Source organism: Otolemur garnettii, unplaced genomic scaffold (assembly GCF_000181295.1).
Source record: "Otolemur garnettii isolate 467f Iridium unplaced genomic scaffold, OtoGar3 scaffold00025, whole genome shotgun sequence".
NCBI classification, from domain to species: domain Eukaryota; kingdom Metazoa; phylum Chordata; class Mammalia; order Primates; family Galagidae; genus Otolemur; species Otolemur garnettii.
In genome coordinates, this window is record NW_003852420.1 from 17,778,314 (window position 1) to 17,783,380 (window position 5,067).

General features: G+C 39.7%; 1 protein-coding gene across 3 annotated transcripts in view; it reads left to right on the plus strand.

Moving 5' to 3' along the window:
* PHF20 (PHD finger protein 20) overlaps positions 1 to 5,067 on the plus strand; it is a 151,373-nt gene that overhangs the window by 91,064 nt on the left and 55,242 nt on the right. The window lies entirely within an intron of this gene.

Sequence of the window (5,067 nt, forward strand, 5' to 3'; positions counted from 1 at the left end):
CAGGGGGACAGCTTGAGGCTCTATCTCAAAAAAAAAAAAAAAAAAATTCCATTTTAATTCATCTATTAACTTTTAGCTATATTTCTTACCATTTATTTTTGGAGATTACTCTAGGGATTGTGATATATATCCTTAACTTGTTTTTTAACTTCAGATTAATGTGAGGGTACAAATGATTAAAATGATTAGGTTTGTTAGGTAAGGTCCCTATTGTGGTTGTGTCCTGGCACCCACAAGGTAGGTATGCCATATTTCATTACATTGTGCCCATTAGGAGGAAGCACGCAGTACCCCTTCCCTTCTCCCCCCAACTTGAATTAAACTCTGTTTTTCTCTTGTGTGGGCAGAGTGCATTGGTTTACCTACTAGCTTCATATGAGAATTGAGTACATTGGATACTTGCTTTTCCATTCTTGAGATACTTTACAAAAGAAGAGTGTCTTTCTGTCCAAGTTAATCCAAACATGTAAATTCTTCATCTTTTTTATGGCTGAATAGTATTCCATGGTGCATATATATCACAGTTTATTAATGCATTCCAGGGTTGATAGGCACTTTGTTTTGTTTATTGAGACAGTCTCACTTTGTTGCTCTGGGTAGAGTGCCATGGTGTCATCATATCTCAGAGGAACCTCAGACTCTTGGGCTCAAGTGATCCTCTTGCCTCAGCCTCTGAAGTATTACAGGTGCCTGCCACACCACTGGCTGGTTTTTCTATTTTTCAGTAGGGATGAGGCTCCTGCTCTTGCTCAGGCTGGTCTGGAACTCCAGAGCTCAAGCAGTCCACCCTCTTTGGTCTCCTGGACTGCTGGAATTACAGGGATGAGCACCCTGGATGGTTTATATCCTTAACTTTTCACATTTATTTAAAGTTAATATTGAACTACTTTTGTCCCATTAACTGTCTCCATGCTGTCATTGTCACATGATTTACAGCTACATGTGCTGTTAAATTTATGACATAGTATTATATTTTTTGCCCGAAGCAATTGTGTTTTAAAGACAGTAAGACAAAAGAGAAAATCTTACTTACATGTATATATTATGTTTATAATTTCCAGTATTCTTCATTTCTTCCTGAAAATTTCTTTTCAGTGTAAAAAATTTCTCTTAGGTTTTCTTTTCTTTTCTTTTTTTGAGACAGAGCCTCAAGCTGTTACCCTGGGTAGAGTGCCATGGCATTACAGCTCACAGCAACCTCCTACTCCTGGGCTCAAGCGAGTCTCCTGCCTCTGCCTCCCAAGTAGCTGGGACCACAGGTGCCCGCTACAACGCCCGACTATTTTTTGGTTGCAGCTGTCATTGTTGTTTGGCGGGTCCAGGCTGGGGATTCGAACCCACCACCTTAGGTGTATGTGGCTGGCACCTTACCCACTTGAGCTATAGGCGCCGAGCCTTCTCTTAGGTTTTCTTGTAGATAACTGTCATTCTTGAAGGATAGTTTCACGGAATATAGGCTTGTGTGTTTCTTTAAGTGCTTCAATAATGTTTACGGTATTCTGGCCTCTGTTGTTTCTGAAGGGAAGTGAGTGATCATCCATATCATTGTTCTCCTGATTGTAATGTGTTTTATTTCTGGCTGCATTCTAATTTTTTCTTTTTCTTTTTGGTTTTTAGCAGTTTGATAGCAATGTGTTTAGGTTTGTTTATTTTGTATTTAACCTGCTTGAGATTCACTAAGCTCGAATGTGAAAACTGATGCCTTTCATCAAATTACAGCCGTTGCCCCATTCTCTCTGTCTTCTACTTGAGGATTCACATAATACTTCTTTTAGATCTTTTGACTTTCACTGTGTCTCTTTTTGTTTTTTTAATCTTGTCCCAAATTTTTCAGGTTGAATAATTTTTTTGCTCTAATTTTACATTCTCTTCTCTCAAGTCCAATCAAGTTTTAAACCCATACAGTGAATTTTTTTCCTGATAGTTGTTAGTTCTAGAACTGCTATTTGGTCCTTTTTTTCTAGATTCTGTTTCTCTGGTGAGATTTCCAGTCTATTTATTCATTACAAACATAGTTTTAATACTGTGTTTCCCTGAAAATAAGACCTACCCAAAAAATAAGCCCTAGCAGGATTTCTATGCATTTGTTAAATATAAGCCCTACACCAATAAGACCTAGTGACGGGCATGGCGATACAGCATATCTGCATAGCCACGCCATGCATTTTGGCACGGAGCGTTAAGAAAGACTGGTATACCTTTTATCTGCCACAGCTCCTTTCTCCCAGCTGCACTTGCGCCGGTGCACGGGTGCTAACTACGGTCACAGGCATCCTATTGTGCACGTGCAAATGGCTAGGGGAAAGGAGTTCACACATCACTAGCGCCAGCCCCACCAACAAGGTCAGCTCCCCCTGTCAGGTTCCAGAAGAAGATGACTTAACTGTATTTGAATAAATGTAGATTGTTGTATTATGCCTAATAAAAATAAGATAGCCCCTGAAAATAAGCCCTAGTGTGTCTTCTTGAGAAAAAATAAATATAAGACAGTGTCTTATTTTTGGGGAAACACGGTAGCTGCTCTAAAGTCCTTGCCTACCAGTTGCAACATCTAGATTATTCTGACTTTTTTCTTTTCTTTTCTTTCTTTTTTTTTTTTTGTAGAGACAGAGTCTCACTTTATTGCCCTTGGTAGATTGCTGTAGCATCACAACTCACAGCAACCTCCAACTCCTGGACTTAAGTGATTCTCTTGCCTCAGCCTCCTGAGGAGCTGGTACTACAGGCGCCTGCCACAATGCCTGGCTATTTTTTGGTTGCAGTTTGGCCGGGGCTGGGTTTGAACTTGCCACCTTTGGTATATGGGGCTGGCGCCCTACTCACTGAGCCACAGGCGCTGCCCTTGACTTTTTTCTTAACTGTGGGCCACATTTTCCCTTTTCTTCATATGTCTAATGTTTTGGATTGTAACCTGGATGGACATTGTGACTTATGTGTTGTGGAGTTTGGCTTATGTTTTCTACCTCTAAAAAATACTGATTTCTTTATTTTTAAAGGGCAGTTAACTTGGCTGAATTCAAAGTCCAAATTTTTTTCCTCTGCAATGGGCAGCAGCTGTAATCACTGTTTAGTTCTTTTAGCATTTGTTGAGCTGAACATACATTTTTGAACACTCAGTGAATAAACATATAGGTTAAGTTTCTCTATCTATAGTTATTTGATTCAAGGAAATCCACACTTTAAATTGCATTGCCAAATCACTATCCAAAAAGATCATCCCACTTTACGTTTTTATTTTGAGACAGAGCCTCAAGCTGTCCCCCTGGGTAGAGTGCCGTGGCATTACAGCTCACAGCAACCTCCAACTCCTGGGCTCAAGCGAGTCTCCTGCCTCTGCCTCCCAAGTAGCTGGGACCACAGGCGCCCGCCACAACGCCCGGCTATTTTTTGGTTGCAGCCGTCATTGTTGTTTTGGCGGGTCCGGGCTGGGGATTCGAACCCACCACCTTAGGTGTACATGGCTGGCGCCGTAGCCGGTTGAGCTATAGGCACCGAGCCCCACTTTATGTTTTTATGTGTCTACTAAGAGAATGGTAGAGTAGATTACATTCTTGACATTTGTGGATATTATTCATCTTTTAAATTTTCACTAATTTGTATTAACATTGACAACAAGATTTTATATTTTTTTGGTAGAGATTGGGGTCATGCTATGTTGTTTAGGCTGGTCTTCAAATCCTGGCCTCAAGTGATCCTCCTGCCTCAGTCTCCCAAAATGCTAAGATTATAAGTGTGAGCCACTGTGCCTAGCCTAGATTTCATTTTTTTAACTTCTGTGTTTCTTTTAATGAAGTTGTATAGTTTTTCAAGTATTTAGAATTTTTAAATCTTTTTCTGTGCATATGACTATGGAAGTATATATCATATATGTATTTATATTGTATGTTATAAAATCTGTATTTATTTTATATTTTTTATGTGTGTAGTTGCCCATATTATGAACTTCATGTTAAAAATAATTTTATTTATTGAGAGATTGACTGGTAAGAAAAACAATTAAGATAAAAAGAAATTAAACGGCTGGGTGCCATAGCTCACGCCTGAAATCCTAGCACTCTGGGAGGCTGAGGCAGGTGAATTGCTTGAGCTCACGAGTTTGGGATCAGCCTGAGCAAAAGGGAGAGCTCGTCTCTACTCAAAATAGAAAAACTGAGGCAAGAGGATTGCTTGAGCCCAATTTGGAGGTTGGGCTTTATTTATAAACATATAAATAAAGACAAAAATCATTTCAATTTTAGTATAAGCTACCTTTCAAAAATTTCGATGAAATTAAATTATGTCTCCTACCCATAGCTTATGCTTCAAGGTTCTTGATCAGTGTTTATCCTTTTTTTTTTAATTTCCTTCCTTATTTTTTATTTCTTTTGCTTTGTTGTTGTTGTTGAGACAAGAGTCCTACCCTATGCCCTGCAGTGAGCATATGACACAATGGCGTCATAGCTCACTGCAACCTCACACTTGGGCTGTGGGCCTTCCGCTGCTTCAGCCTCTGGATGCTGCTTGTATTACAGGCGCTTGCTGCAGTGCCTGGCTGGGTTTCTCCATTTTTTTCATGAGTCAGGATCTTATTCTCACTCAGGCGAGCCTCGAACTCCTGAGCTCAAGCAATTCTCCCTTCTTAGCCTCCCATAGTGCTGGGATTACAGGCGTGAGCCACAGGGTCTGGAAGTTTATCCTTTTTTCAAAAAAAATGTATTTTGTAGTGTTTGACTCATTATAAATTGAAAAGTATAGAATAGGGGAAAAAGGAATTAATGTAGGTATATTCTGGCATTTCCTTAATATCTGTGAAGGTAGTCTGCTAGTACTTTTTTTTTTTTTTTTTTTTTTTTTGGCTGGGGCCAGGTTTGAACCCACCACCTCCAGTATATGGGGCCAGTGCCCTACTCCTTTGAGCCACAGGCACTGCTCTGCTTCAGTATTCAATTGTATTTTGTTTCTGGTTTTTTTTTTTTTGGAGACAGTCTTACTCTGTTATCCTTGGTAGAGTGCTGTGGCATTGTAGTGCACAGCAACCTCAAACTCTAGGGCTAGAGCTAACCTCTTTTTTTTTTTTTTTTTTTTTTT